The sequence below is a fragment of the Copadichromis virginalis genome, linkage group LG20 (assembly GCF_057382275.1).
Source record: "Copadichromis virginalis isolate Kocher_CV1m ecotype Utaka linkage group LG20, C_Virginalis_male_GT1.1, whole genome shotgun sequence".
In the NCBI taxonomy this organism is placed as follows: domain Eukaryota; kingdom Metazoa; phylum Chordata; class Actinopteri; order Cichliformes; family Cichlidae; genus Copadichromis; species Copadichromis virginalis.
The window spans coordinates 30,059,648-30,076,588 of record NC_140637.1 but is presented as its reverse complement, the minus strand read 5'-3'; positions in this window follow the sequence as shown (position 1 = coordinate 30,076,588).

Below are 16,941 nucleotides of genomic sequence, written 5' to 3'. Positions count from 1 at the left end.
CAGTGGAGGCATTTTTGTACCTCAGTGATTCTAGGATCTATGTTGCTGAGGGCAATTTACCCCTTCTTTCAAGGCAATTTTGTTCTAGGTGAAGGGCCAGACTATGTGCGACAGTGGTTGTACATTCTGGACAGTCACATGATGAGAAGAGCAGAACTGCAAACTAATCACCACCTGGAGGTGAGTTGGATTAGGTGGTGGGCAGAGAGTGCTGGACAGGCCTGGCATACTCAAACATACAGTGTTTGCAGCATAGCTTCAACAGCATTCCACAAAAAGGAGCTTTGGCCTATTTTTGTGAACTATCTAATCCATGTACAGATCCTGCCAGAGCTTGGTCTGCAGTGCAGCAAGTCAGATTTGTTCTTGGTTGGTGTTGGACTCTGTCAGGATTGTCTGTCATGGTCAAGAGCTGGAGGAAGTGGCTGAGGATCGGCAGGTCTGGGTGTCTTTACTTAGACTGCTGCCCCCATGACCCACACCTGGATAAGTAGAAGATGGATAGTTGGATGGATGGATACAGGGTGGAGCGGGCAGCAGTCATTCTGGGGGAAACATTGCTCATCTAACTTGAAAATCAGCAATGCGTTTTATGCTTTCTAGCTGACAAAAAAAAAAACCAGACACAGAATGAGTTGGAGACATAGAAAGCATAAAAAGATTGACATAACCACCATGAATCCGCCCACTGGTTTTGGACTCCGCATTTAATGCTTCAAACTTAGCATTTTTGCAGACATCATTTTGCTTTTTGGGACCAGTAATTACCTTTATGCATGAAAGGGTGGAATACTCATTTCCCAGCTAACACTTTTAGCTTTGTTAGGATGCTGAATTCCCAATTTATGTGAGTGCATCATACAGACACACATTACTAGTAAGTAATAAGTAAAGGACTTTTAAAATACCAAAACTGAAGCACAAAGTTTTTTGATGGTCTGTGTCACACAACAAGCCATATATTAGTAAGCTAATCCATTAAAATTCTCCCAAAGGCACCAAAAGTCTAGACACAGGTCCAGTTTAATGACTCAAAATAGTGGATGAGGCCTAACAGAGTAACTTCAGCTGTCTGTCAGGATTCATGTCAGTCAGTGCGACAACGCCCCCAACTCGGTTATCCAGTTGGATAAGTTATTAAAAACACACTCAAAGATGTTTGCAGTGGAAACAATCCACAGGAGATCAAATCATTTTCTGATCCGTAGACTCATTTTTAAGCTCTGGAGGTTGCCCATAGGAGTAAAAAGAAATAGATATGCTGATTAAAGTTATTACCAGCTACATCGATGCAATGTGGAGTTACTTTTCCAGGTTGGTCTAGGTTACAGCATCAGTTATGGCGTAGAATTACAGAAAGGTTTGGAATTACAACACACCTATGGTGTAGATTTAATACAGAAGTATAAATCCAAAATTATTCAGGTCCTTGGCAATACACATGCACAGACTTGTCACGACAGTGACAGGACTGAGAGACCTTTTAGATTGTTAGTATGATATTAATTGTGAACACCACTTGCTTTTTTGTTGCATTGTTACTGCTTTAAAGAAATTGGGACAAAGAAAAAAAACATTCCTAAATATAAAAATATGTACTTTTTTGGTTTTAAATAAACCTCCTGTCTTACTGGTGCCCCAGAGTGTGCTGGGAATAGAGACTTGGTCTCAAGTTACAGCTGGGAAAACAAGTGTAGTATGAGTCCAACAGGTGATGGGCTTGATGGAAAGGCTTGTCATAACACTGCAGTGCTCCACCACTGGAGGCCTTCTCCTGGAAATTAATTACACATCAGGGGTGACTTCAGATGATTATTTATAGCCCATCTTGGGGGGTTTAGTGGAAAGGGGAGCTGCTTAGAAAGAATGGAAGTATCAGAGAGCTGCTCCACTGGACACTGAGTGACATCCCTTTGACTTGTGGGCTAAATAAAGTAATGCGAGGTCATTCAAAGTTTGACTCTTTAAAGACCCGCTCTGCATCTGCGAACTGCTGTCAAATTTTAAATGTTGGCAATCAGTAACAGATAACAGATCAGTTCAACCAAATGAACATGAGGTTAAGCTGGCTAATGCTCTGGAATGTGGAGTGAGTTTTGTTTACTCTGTCCTACCTTCCTTTTGGATTATTTTTAGTTCATGTTCATTCAAGTTCATGTTCCATATAAATCACTGAGAAGCAGGACAGGCAGAAAAAATGCATTTAACCTAGGATTCAGATTCAAAAGACTTCAGTGCAAGCAGGCTGCGTCATCTGAGCTGTGCAAAGCTGTGCAAAGATAGAAGATGATGCACCATCAAGAGGGTAGTCTAAGAAGGTCACAATAGTGCTGAATGTCAATTTGATCTCCTGCTTCTCTCTTTAATGACCACACACTCCCAGCTGCTCCCGGAGAAAATGTTATGGTTCAGCACTTCCATGAGATGTGATGGCTTTCCCACCAGTCCCCCTGAAGGGAATCACAAAGAAATCAGATTAACTGGGATCTTCATCTGTCTGGGTTTGTAAGAGTTAACAGAGACTGATGAGGCGTTCCTAAAAAAACATCAGAGGATGCTTCTGTGATCTTGGTACAGATTTACTCCACTCCCATGTCAGACAGCATCCTGGGAGCTGATAAAATATTTCAGTAGAAACCCAAAACGCCTTTCCCTGAGATTAAACTCCAGGGAGGAGAGAACAAGATGTATGGAAAGACACAAGGAGCTCTAGCTGCTATAAATCCTAGGCATAGTAACATGAACTGGAGAGCAGCGACATGGTTAATGAATATGTCCTGATCCGCTTCACTTCACTCTCTAGTGCCTTTTCCCACAGGCCACCACTTTTCCTTCTGGTCAAAACTAAGGCACTGAGAGTAACTGCTGACAGAACAAAGACATATAAATAGATGCAATCAATGTACGTCTTCCTGGCACAATGAAACAAAGCGAAATGTGCATTGTGGGCATCGACTTCTCTTGGATGTTTTGGCTACTGTATGTGAGCGGATACACTCATTGTACTGTATGCTGACTCTTTTCTGAGCAGGCGCCATGGCTTCCATCCCAGTGAGTGATGGGTAAACCCAATATTTTATATCCCTAGCCAACAAAATTTCCCCCCTGTTTTTCCACTACTGAAGTGCTTCCCTCTTTAAAGGCTTCAGAGTACCCTTTTAAAGTGGGAAAGTCTCACGTGACCTGCTGCTCGTGCTGGCACTGGCATGGTAAAAAGAATGAACTGATGAAGAGGATCCAAAAGTGACTCCAGTCCTGGAGTCCATTTCTGACATTTCTGACTCCAAGCAAACACAGCATTGTGTATTTACGGTGAACCTTTTAAGAGGCACTTCAGCTAAATCAAATTCACACAAACCCACACACCCACTCGACACCCCCCTGGACAGATACACACACAAATCTCTGGGCTCCTACACTCTGTGTTGGGTGTCACCGAATTAGAGGGTAGGGTAGTTTCTCATTGACATCAGCCTCTGACCCTGTGGGGCTTTCTTTGCCTTCAGGCCCCTTCATTAGGCTCCTGCAGAGTGTGAGCACTCACCCGGGGAGAGGAGGTCGTCTCTCAGCTTTTTACTAATCACTATCTCCCTTTCTGAGCAGGGAGACCCCCTCACCAGCAGCTGGCAGGTGAATCCACACAGTCTTTGTCAAATCACCTGAAGGCCTGTTCTTCTTCTTCTTCTTCTTTCTTCTGTTGTGGTTGATTATGGGAAAAAGATCAGAGAATTATCATTGTTGGTTTAGAATAAGTAGCTCCTAAATAAATTGAATGAACAGGACTACATTTAAGAGAATGATAAAAGAATTGTGGGGGCTGCACAGGGTGGGGCGGATGGGGGAAGGACATGGGTGGAGATGTGTGATAAAAGTGATATGATAATGTGGAAGCCCTTGGAGTTAACGCTTGGCTTTAACTCACTGTTAGAGCAGGGTGTGCCCATGTTAATGAAGGAGGCATGTTATAGCCCCAAGCTGTGCTAATAAGGGTACCTGTTGCTTTATCCCAGCATGCATGCATATGCATGTGGGGGAGGTTGCGGGAAAATGGAGCTGCAGAGTCAGAAAGTCTACTGGATATGAGTGGAAAAAGTCACACTAAGAAGAAAGGTTCCACATCTGATGAAAGAAATCATGCACAAACTTATGGATGGTTGGGTCAAAGACTTTTAATGCTTATCTGCAGCTATTAAGGAAGCTGAGACTATTGGTTAGTTCAGATTTGCACAAATTAGGGGGGAAAGCATTCTTAAAGGTAAATAATTAACACAAGTTATCATGCTGAGCTAATGTAGAGCTTTAGAGCTGCTAGTAATGGCCTAGATTTTATTCTCTTTATATGGGCAAAGCTGGGCTAGCTGTTTTCCATTGTCTAACTCTTTTTGTGAAAGCTAAGTCTTTCACCAGATTGTTGCATTTGTACTTTAAATAAATGTCATTTGGGTATTTCTTGATCCTTCACTTCCTTAGCTACTGTATATGTATATAAAGAAACCTGTATAAAAGTCCCATCATTCAATCTGTGACTTTGCAGCAGGAGATAAGCTTCACTGCATTTTTATCTCACTTTATGTAAATTTCAGTGTAGTGAGTTACATTTAAGTATCTGTAATTCTAAAGAAAGAGCTCTTTTTTACTGCAGCATTTTCTCTTGATGTCTTCAGATAATGGGAAATGTTTTAAATAGCTTTAAGCAAAAATAATGAACTGTGGGGCACGAATAGGTCTTAATCCTTTGTTCAGTGTAGCAACATGTCAATAGAAACTGCTATATTTACAACTTCTTCAAAATGTTTCCTTAACAAGATGTGTGAAAACCTCAAACTGACATTTTCCACAGCTGTTCCACACACTGACAGGTTTTGTTGTTTATCTATAAACCACAATGACAACACATTGCTTTTCAGTTTTTACATGTGCTTATAACCACCTACAAAGCAACAGCACTTTCAAAAATACATATTCAATCCCCTTTCTTACTGAGTCAAATAAAATAATCAGTATGACTTTCATGCCTGTAGGATGTCTGCAGGAAATCTCCAGCCAACAAGTTTAGAATAATGTTTGGAAACCTCGAGCTTGGCCCTGAATAAAGTTGACACAGGCTGCCTACCAGCACATCTAAACATTAAAGTGCATCTATCTTATCAATTCTTTTTTTTTTTTTTTTTTTAAATGACATCAGAAACAGCAGTATGCGACATTACGTGATGGCAGAGCTTCAGTTCATCCTTTGTCATTTTTTTTTTTTTTTTTTTTTTTTTTAAATAAATAGGACAGGGGGAATGAATGAGAGAAAGAGGGGGAGAGAAAGAAAGAAAACCAAAGGGGAGAAGAGACGGTGAGAAGGGGGGGGGGGGGGGGGGGAAGAGAGAGAGAGAGAAAAAAAAAAAGAACTCCTGGGTCACCTGTATGGAGAAAAAAAAAAACAAACAAAAAAAACAAACAGAGGAGACAGCAAACAACAAAGAGCAACATAATAATAGAGAAAACAAAGCACCATCACAATAAACTAGCTAGCCATAGATATCAATATTTACTAAATAATAAACGATATTGTGCAGCACGCAAGATAGACAGCGCACAGTGTGCTTTGAGGTAGCAGCCAAGAAAGCTTTAGTCCGCGTCTGTGAATACCCATGTGTGCATACCTGTGTGGATCAGCATGCTTGCATTCCAAAGGTTTCTCCATGTAATGATCTGCTAGGGAGTGTGGGGGGGCCACAGCCCCGTCCTCCAGGGTGTGAAGCGGGTATGGAGGAGATCAAAACTCCAGACATCCAGAGGCCCCCAGAACACAAGAGACCATGGAAGACCAACAGAGGGGCAGCCGCGCCACTGTTCCAGTAAGAGCTGAGGAGAGTCCCAGATGAGGGCTCGCCCAGCAGCCGCGGAGCAGAAGTCAGGGGGAGTTGCAGTGACGCGCCCGTGAGCTCCGCCGGCCCCCAGCTGCGCCTGAGTGACCGAGCCCCAGGCCGAGAGGCCGGGGGCACCCCACCTCCAAAGGGGCCCGAGCGAGCCCCAGGCCCCAGGCCCCGACAAGCGGCCGCCAAGGAGTGAGCCGGTGTGTACCCGGACGCCCACCCCCAGACACAAAGAACCACCAACACACCGACACCTGAGGGAGTCCGCCACCGGCAGGGGAAGTGGTGGTGGGTGGAGATAGGCCTCCAAACCTTGGAGGGCCTGAGATGTCCCCAGAGAGGTGGCGCCTGACACCCAACCTGACATATAGACACAGACATACAGGCACACACAGACACAAACATCCATTCCCACCCTCATGCTCTCATATGCACTCACTCCACACTCAACCAACGTGGAGACAGACATAAAGAGACGCTGTACACACGATCACACTCCCCAAGCGTACTCTACAAACCGGGTCTAGGTACCCTTGCCCCTGGAGGGGGGAATTGCACCCAGACCCAGGTGGTGTTACCCTTTTCCCTGCGGTGGGGAGAGGCAGACCACCCCGACTCCGCAGCAGCAGGGAGGCCCCACACCCCAGACCGCAGTCGGACGGCCAACTCCTCCTACTAGCCCTCCCGCTCCAGCAGGCCGCAGAGAATGGGGGTGGGAGAAGACTCCAAACCTCCCTCCACCCGCTCATTGTAGTGTTGATGCATATGTGTTCTAAGGTGCAATTAAATTATCTTATCAATTCAAGGTTAGATAGCAAACATCTGTGTTTTTCTTAAAATGTGACTATTCTTTTAAGTAACCTGTGCACACATACTGGTGATAAGTTCTCGCTGTTTTCCCACTAAGGCATTGTAGATGCTTTTTGGCACCAATGTGTATCTTATGTGGGAATGCCTTTCTGTCAGATCACTTGATCTTTTCTCTAACATTTTCCATGACTAAAGACTTTGCCAAGTATGTTTTAAAGACAACTGGAATGGAAGAAAAGCTGCAGTCTAGCAGTCATAACCAAACCCCTCAAAATTACAATCTCTTTTCAGGAAATAGTTACAGCATGTAACTCCGTGTAAAACCACAGCTTGTTTGCGTTGCATCACCGATGTCCGACTCAGCAGTCTCCCCACAGAACAGATGTCTCCCGAACTTGATCTTTGCATGGTTGAGTCACCGACTAAAGATACAGATTCAATTCTTCATTTTTTACAGCAATACTTCTTCATTTGTAAGGACTCTTTTTGCCTGAAAGCCCTTTACAATACATGCAATTGTTTCATTAACAGATGATGTAAATGTGAAACTTTTGCGGTAAAGATGAAGAAAAAAAAAAGAGTGGGCCACCCTCAGATAATTCCACTATGATGAATAAAGATTTGGATCCCAGGGCTGGAGAACAATCAGCTGCTGTTCTCACGAGTACAGCTAGACTTGCCTTCAGTTCCTCTGTGATGTGGGGTGAGAAAGAGGCTGCTGCCTGTGAATCATTTCATATTCATTTTTGCTGCTATATAAATATACAGATGTTTGTCCTGATATCACCTCAGTTTTCTGCTCACTGAGATCTTCAGAGGGATGCGAGCAGCTGGAAGACTGAGACCAGAGGAACCAGATGGTACTTGTGGAGTGCAGCCTCTTCCATTGCTATAGGGTTGTGGACCCTCCAAACACCTGGAAATAGTGTGGGCATAGAATTGCAGTGTTTGCCAGAAAATATCTGGCATTGACTGTTGGTCTGAAGTTTCATTAGATTGACATGTGTTGAGAAGTGAAAAAAAAAAATCACATCTTTAGAAGTTTCTGTAGTTTTCCATCAGCGCCTTGGATGAAAGAGATTTCTTTAACTCAGAACATAATGATTTATGAATAGTTTCCAATGTGTTTTGTATGAAAATATCTCATCTTTTACAGTTAAAAGGCTCCAATAGATTGCATGCTCTGAATTTATCTCATTTCTCTTTTGCTAGGCGTGTGGTGGTTTTAATTGGCTGCAGGAGGTTCGCCTGACATGACTGCTGTGGAAATAGCACATTACGAGCAAAGGAAAGCCTTACTCATACAGCGCACACATAGAAGTCTCTGTAACTGTGTCATCAGTGAGCAGGCAACTCAGCTGAGAGAATGAGCTCCCCACAGCCAGTAAATGACTCCACCCAGCTGGTCTCTGTTGTCTTTATCCAAAAACTCCCCTCTGCACCTCATACTAACATCATCTACATGGCCTGCACCACAACTGAGAGACATGGAAGCAATTAGCAGCAAGCACAGAAACATATTGTATAGGCAGGGTAAAGTCCAGTCTGAGCTTCCTAAGACAAGCACTGGCTCTGTTTTAGCTTGCAAGCAAACTGATCACTGCTGTCAGGAGTGGTGTAAGGAAAACGGAAACTCTTTATGGATGTCTTATTCCAAAAATGAGTAGAAATTCCCACATGGAAAAGACATAAAAAAAACTTGTTGACAAGCTGACTTGATTCATATTTAATTCTTAGAATTATTTTGGCTCAAAAATATGCTTTTGGGCTGCATTCCTGGCTAAATAACACTCTGAACCATATTAGTTTCACAAGTAATAGAAAGTAGTCTCATTATGGGTTAGGTTTAAGACTGTTAACGGAAAAAACAATTAATGAGCCAGGGAATGGATTTTGGGGAAAAAGACGGAGTAGTAAAGAGACGTTTAATGAAAGCTGCAATCAGATTAAATGAATCAGGACTTTACATTTTTGGACTAGCTGACTAAATGTCAGAATATTTCAAAATCTGTTGAATGTAAATTGTTTTCTTCGATGCCTCCTAACATTATGAACGTGGACTGTTTATTTGCTCCATACCAACAGTATATATATGAAGTTTTTGTACTTTTTTTTAGCCTTTTAAATGATTGCTTTCTCATTTTCAAAGTGTGTCTTAAAGTGGGCGAGAGACCCATTCTGCATGTAATGATTCAAAACCCTAGGTTCTTTGTGAAAACATTTTCATGGAAGAAATCACCAGATTACAGATTTTACAACTTTTTGTTTCTGGGGTTTTGAATTTAGTTCCAGGAGTTAATTCTCGGATGTCAGAGCAGTTTGGATGCAACTAAAATATATTTTTCCAAACCAGTCAATTGTAATATTTGCATGACCAGACTGGTTAACAGTGTGTTGCCTTGGTTAAAGGTTGTTCATAGTGCAAAAAGAAAACTAACTGGAATACTTTATAAATGGTCAGCACTAGTGTGAAATATATGCAGTTTATAGTAATTAGTTTATAGTTAATATATGCAGTTTATAGTGGTCTTTATCCGTCTAATTAATTCTGAATCCTGATGATATTTATTTTCACCACTCAATGCAACATTTCCTGTGATCCTCCCATCGTATCAGTGCTTTTCTTTCTTGTTACTCCGTCCTTCCACCCAGCCGGAGGTCATTATCATTCATATGGGGTATTACATAGTCAACAAGTTATTTCTTCCAAAAGTAAACCAACTCCTTAGTGACTGTGGTTCTGCCAGGTCCTGATGAACGGAGGTGGATCTGTCCAGAAAAGCTGGACGCGCCCATGACAGCAGCTCCTCAGAGAATCCAGCTCTTCTTGTTACTCATGGAAACCAACATGTTAATACACACAACTTTGCTGCAAGACTCAAATGTTCCGGGTTGTCTTCTCCTTCTTACAGGGGTGGGACAGTGGGGGATAGCTGTGCTTTGATACATTCTTTACACTATAATTGCATCAGTCAAAATGACAGAGGCAGACAGAGGGATTTCTTGTAAAAGAGAGTTTTTTGTCCTCATAACAGCTCCTTTACCTAGGCAAAATGTGCACAGTGATCTGTGCCAAATCCCTAATAAAAGCCAGGCACATGGTGCATGACGAGTGAGGCTTTCACCGCAAAACTCCAGAGGGAAGCGCAGCAAGAGCGACGAAGAAAAAGGAGGAGAAGGTGGGATGTAGGCAAAACTTCCCAAGATCTGGAGAGATAACAAACTTTAACCATTATACGCCCCGTGTAGTCAGGCTGAGCTATGCAAGCATTAAATCCTTATTTGTTTCTGGGATTTCTCCATTCTTTCGCAAGATGAGTACTACTGACTGATAAGAGGAAAGTCAGCAAAACACTTTACTGAGATAATTCTTTAAAACAGAGCCAGCTGCACTTTTGAGAAAATTATCTCCCGCTTGACATCCTATTGATTTGGCTTAATGGATAAAGCACCTAACTGCAACCACATGCGCGCACACACAGATAACCACCCAGCATCAACTTTGAACTCACTGACAGTTTACTGAAACGCTGCCAGAAATATTTTAGAAGATAAGCAAATGCTGAGAAAATGTTAAAAACTAAGAATGGTGTAATACTGTTTTTTTTTAAATCACTTTGTCTGAAATGGAAAAAGAGGGGAAAACGGTGGGATAGTTGGGTAATTTAGGACACTGAGACCTCAGATTAGGTGATTCATCATCATAGTTTTGTGAATCAGAAGTTTTATCAAGACCACCAGACTTTTTACCCTCCTCTGCTGGTCATGTGTGAGACATCGGGCAACTAAGAACAGAGGCTCCACTTTAGTTTAGCTTGTACTCAAATCAGGTCATAAGCTTAAACACTGAGTACTAGTACTGTGTGATGAATGGTACACAGAAGTCTGCTGCCTTATTTAGAATTGTACTTGGAAGAGAGTTTGAGTCACAAGACATTGACGGCACAGTCTCTCCCAAGGGAATTCATTACAGAGAATGAATCAGCATTTTATACAAACACAAGGTGTTGGTGTTTATGCTCAGTAGAATTTGCGTGAGTTCGATATTACCATGAATGGTCAGTCTCTCCTTAGAGTGAGACATTTGGTCTCCAGGTTGTTCAACATGAATCAGCATTTAGAACAATGCTGTGACTTCCTGAAGGATGCTGGAAATGGAAAAGTCATCTTTCAGTGAATTTTTCATTGGACAATGATATGAACTGAAATGAAACTGTAGAGGAGACATAACCTCAACTTATGTTTTCATTATTGTTTTATTTCATAAATGAGCATCATGACAGATATTTAGACATTAGCTTTTTATTCTAGTTACCTCATCAAAAATGGGCGTGACCCTTCAAATCAGGCTCTATTAAAAACAGCTGTACTTAGTTTGTCATGTTTCTCTGGAAAAATGTTGGAGAACCCATAACCACAATAACTAGAGAAAGACTATTTACAGAACATTGTTTGTTTCATTTAGAGGAGACCTTAAAGCTCATACTCCTTAACAAGGATGTCCAAGTATTTCCAAAAATAACATTAACAGCTATCAATAGGTGTACAACTTATCCCTGTTAGATGTCATGAAAAAAAAAGTTTTGCAGTTTTGCTGTGTTAAAAAAAATCCGTTAAAGTGTTAAAAAATTAATAAAACAAAATGGTTTGTTCAGCTGTCTGATGCAAGCCTTCCGTCTCCTGTTTTATGAGAACTTTTACGAGAGGTTGGCAAATGGCAAGATAATGTTTTCCAATTGTTTTCTACCTGGGTGTTCCACTATAAAGAATTTATTTAAAGTGAAATAAGAGTTGAAGCTCTGTTGTTAAAAATGTATGTTTTGTCATTTTCCCCACAGGGCAGAAGCTACAGCTGTAGCAGAGAGTAGGTGGTCTTTCTCTAAAAGCCCGGAGCTGCGTTATATTCCATTACTGGTCAGGCCACAGTTATGTGTGGCCAGGAAAATGCATTTTAGCCATAAAGCAGTTAATGTAATAACAAGGGTTTTACATAAATTCCAAATGAAAGTAAAATGGGTGCTTTTATAGTGACAGAATTCATTGCGGTCTCAGATTCAGTAACAGGAATGAAGACATCAACACAATTGCATAAACAACATGTGACGTTAAGTAAGCTGTGAAGTGAGTCTCCGTTCCCCTGAGGTGAAGGAGATTCATTAGCGGCACGAACAAGCAACATTCCTTAAGACAAATGCAGGAAGACTGGGAATTGTTTGACTTCAATGCTTGACTGTGCTGGCGACCTGGCACTCTCCTAATAATGCAACACAAACTCCCTGATAAAATGTGCCAGGATGTAACAATCATTAAGATTTACACAAATTATGCTAATACATAGAACCAGGCTTCATGCAACGGATAAACCTGTATTTTCTAAGCAAAACAAAAGGCAAAATGAAAAAGTTATTTTTCTGTTTTTTCACTCCAGAGCACGCTGTTTGAATTATGGATTCTTTAAAGACCCATCATACAAGCTGTGGCAGATTCAGTATCAAGTCTCAGTGATGGTCTTAAAAGTGCAGGCCTTTGTAAAAAAAAAAAGATTTTCCATGGAAATGTACCAGAGCGGGATGCAGCAGCAATAAAATACCTGCCTGTGTGGTTTTTCCTGCTCTTTGATACGTGCTATTGTTTGAATTTGAATTGACTCACAATGCGGTGATCTGCTGCTTACAACACCTGCTTATTTATTTAAAGGCTTATCATATCACTGAAGAAATAAACTCAGAGAACAGGTGGAGATGTTTAAATGATAACACATAAACTTTGGCGACGAGTCAGATTTCAACTGGAGGAAAAACCTGCAGTTGAACCATAATATTACTACAAACCCTGAATCCTTTCATTAGAGAGGACACTTCATTTCCACTCTACTCTACTCTGTTTGCTTGTGTGCACGGGTTGGTTTGTTTGTATCCCCTCCACCAAATATTTCATTGAATTCCTCATCAATAGAAGCACCAAAAGCTGATTGGGTTTCCCATTACCTCTCGTCCTGTGCCTCCTTTACTCCTATAAGGGTAAGAGCTATTACTAAAGAGCTTCAGACACACTGCACATAACCTTGCTCTGACTTGTACATTAGCAAGCTGACAGCATACCCTCTTCATGTTGGTTCAGACCAGCTGATACTAATAATGCACTGATCATAAACCTCAGAGGGCTTCTATATAAGGCTGCACAAGCATTCATGACACCTCGGTGGTCTGCACAGCATTGACATCAACATTGACTTATAAGGAGGAGCCGCACAGATTAAGGGGAGTCAAGGGATACTACATTTTTAATGGGCATTTGTTAGTCACCATACCGAGTAGTGTCTTCTTAAGGTTTCCAAAGGGTGACACGACTGAAATATGGTACATTCTTTTGAGGCCGCCACATAGTTTACGACCTACTGTGTTGTTCATCAGCCCCAGTAAGCAAAGTCTGCACAGGAAATAACACACAATACATCAGGAAGTTGACAGAGATGACAGATAGGGTAGAATTAATGGCATTTTACCCTGGCAAGTGGCAAAACTGTAATGTTGGCCATATTGGAGTAAAAGCTAATCTATTCTAAAGTATCTCAAAGCAGAAATTCATGTTATCCACATGACGGATGTGAATCATCCCCTAGGTTTTCCTCCTGTGTCACCGTGAAATAAGTATTTCTTACTAGTTTGGTGATTACTTAAGTTTCAGAAGAACCTTTAGCAACAATAATAACGGTAATTATTTTTTGTAAGACTTATTCAACTTATTCAATCTTGTGGCTGCAAAACAAGCCTGAATCATCACCCCTTCACCACCATGCTTGACAGTTGGAATGAGGTGTTTGTGGGCGTTTGTTTTGTCAAATGCGGTGCTGCTTTATGGCCACAGTCTGCACTTTGCTCTTGTCCATCCGAAAGGATTGTTCCAGAATTCTTAGAATTCTTGTGGCTTGTTCAGATGCAGCTTTGCGAGTCTTAGGTGTGCTGCCATGTTCGTTTTAGGGAGAAAAGGCTTTCTCCTGGTAACCTCTTCAAAAAAACCCATGCTTGTTCAATCCTATTCTAATTGTACTGTAATGAACTTGAACATTTATCATGCAAACTGAAGCCTGTTTAGTCTGAGTGGAGCTCCTTTTTGCAATTTCACAGGAGTTGCAGTCTGGCGTCGGGGTGAATTTGTTGGGAAGACTGTGGCTTTTTGTTAACACAAACCTGAATGCTCCAGACCAGCAAACTGCCAAAACTTCAGCTTTTATAGAGGTGGTTATTATAGAGGTGCGTTTTTCACAGGATTGCGTAGAAACCTGTGAAAACTTTCTTATCACTCATGATTTAAGACCCGTTTTTCCTTGCCCAATAATTTGATTTATGACCACATATCAACAAAAAACATAAACTTATCATATATGCTTCCATTTTAGTATTTTAAAACATATTTAGTAGGGTATTTTATTCGTGAAGAAATCAAGTGAACATTGCACTTGGGTATATACACAGTAGCCTTTGAAAAAAAATCATTAATCAGCCTTATATCTGCTGAGCCAAAATTTTAAACAAGCACTGCTGTGTCTATGTGAAGCCTCACAGAGCTGCTGAGCTGTAAATTAGTTGCTATGAATCAAAAAGACAACAGTTAAAATGCTATAAGCACAGAGGAGGTTGTTTTAATGATTCTGCACTGCATGGTTCTGTGTAAAGAGAGTGATAAATGTGAGCTTACACTTCAGGAAGGAAGCACCAACCTGAAAGCATTAACCAGAAACATTCAGGAAACTATGAACATATTTTGCCCCTTATATTGGTGTCGATGATGATAGTAAATGTAAAGATCACCCTTGGTGTATTCTTCATCTGTCAAATTAAAAGCAAAACGATGTGAACTTCATTATTTTCATGAGTTGTATTTAGAATTTTTCCATCAGTGAAATAAAATACATGTCTTCATTAAGTTGAAGAAGTGCTGAATGTCACTGCATTAGAGTGTCATGCATAAGAGTTCTGATGTCTCTATTAATGAAGTATCTGAAAGCACGATTATGCACGCGCTTAAACTGGCAGTGGGTGCTCTTAATTTTCCTGATATTGCAACAGTAACATGAGGCTATAAAAAATGAGCATATTTTTTCTTTGTCTGTGAGTAAAAGAAGAAACCGTAGCTCTATATATATATATATATATATATATATATATATATATATATATATATATATATATATATATATATATATATATATATAGAGAGAGAGAGAGAGAGAGAGATAGAGAGAGAGATAGATAGATTTTTACTCTAGTGCAGTTTGTTTTTGTTCCCGCAAAGCCGGGTGCGTCTGTTTCCATATGAGCTCTATCAAACATATTTAGCCGAGGGAGTGGGTGTGGGAAGCAAATCTGAGGGAATGTGTGAATGGTTATGTGTGTGTGTGTGTGTGTGTGTGTGTGTGTGTGTGTGTGTGTGTGTGTGTGTGTGTGTGTGTGTGTGTTAAACAATACCCTGAGGCTCTCTCAGTGCTCACACTGATTCAGTGCCCTCTCCTGCTGTACCCCCAGATCCACACATTTTAACAGTCGCATTCCTTCGCACAGGGGCCTGGCGGCAGCCCTGTAGTGCGCCTGCCCCAATAGCAAAACACAGAAGGGGGTCAGGGGGCATATCATTACTCTGTGAGACAAATAGACCATCCAAACAAAACATGACACCCTGAACGTGAATGCAAAATTGTCCAAAGGGCAGTGCACACATTTTTTTTTGTTCAATATTGTGTTTTAATTCAAATTCTGCAGTTTTGAGACCTCAACAGTCAGTGTCTTCTTCTTTTTAATGTAATAACATATAAATGTTGCTTCCTGAGTCCAGCTTGAAGTATTTAAGCACTATTAAGCTTCACTGCTGATACCAGTATTAAAGTGCGTTTTCACTCTCTTGCCAGTCTTGTTCAATGCTCCATAGCCAGGTGCTGGCGTTTTGTCTCACTTTATCAGCCTGGACACTCTGAATCAGTGACCTTTCTCTAAAGGATGTCAAGTATTTTATGCAGCCTCTTAAAAAGTTGTGTATTTAGGCAAACATGTCAATTGAGGGACCACAGAGACTAAACACTCCATGAAGCGCAGTGAGCTGTAAATGCAGGCAGGTTAGAGAGGCTTTGTGTGTGTGTGTTATGGATCGTAGAACAAGGCTGGTGGAGTTGATAGTGGGGTCGTTTCCCCGCTTTAGTACCCTGCTTCCTTAAACTGATTTGCAGATGCACATAAAAACCAAAATTGCTCATTTTCAGCCATTTTATGACTCTTTTAAAAAAGGCAACAAAACAACGGACACTGTTTGAGTTATCTTACTACCCACACAAGTTGTCTCAATTTGTTTGTATTGACAGTAAAAGCTCATAAGAGGAAACCATAATGCACCAGGGTGGGTAAACTTTCCCTTGTAAGGAGCCTCCGGAAAGATTTCAACATCTGAAACAAACATATGATTCAGCCACTGTGTTGCTAAGAGCTTGTGTTGAAAACAATAGACGGGCTTCTCAGCAACACGGGCCGGCTCAGGACTTCCACCCCATCATGACAAATCTGTCATCCAGTATGAAGTGTCTCATACTAGCGGGAGATATCAGCAACACTCACCACCCTTCTATTATAAACATGGGGAATGTTACAGAGTGCAGATGGGAAAGCAAAGCTGATAGGAACTGACTGCGCATATATTCAAGGTGTGTTTGCGAGTGAAGTGTAACAGAGTGAACAGTATGAACCCAGTGAAACAGGAAAACCAGGCAGGCTTTTACACTAGAGGAATTTCCTGCCTGTAAGATGTGTGTCATTGTGTTTCTCCTGCTTAGGAGAAACAGACAGACAGCTTTTAGGCTTACCATTTACATTAGCTGAAGAATCTAATTTCAGTGTCCTATTCCTCTCAAAGTCTTTGTTAGGTTTTACACAATAATATAGCCCTCTATTCAAAAACCACATTCTCCATCATTGGCATCATTTTTCTTGATTAGAAAAACTTTTTATTCTGAGCAAAATTCCACTAAATGTTAAAAACACAAGAAACAAACAGAAGTTAAACTTCTTAATCATTGTCACTCGTGACCTGTCTGGGTTTGAACTACTGAGTTATCTGTTGTGGCCTTTATTTACTGTCTGTTTCCCGGTGGTAAAATGGTGTTTACTCTGTGACTTAAAAGCAAAACAGTTACCGTCAGGGTGTCTCTCCAGCCCCGTGGAGCCTATCAGTATCATCTCACAGTTGGTGACACAAAGAGAAATGAGATCAGGAGGTGGGATGG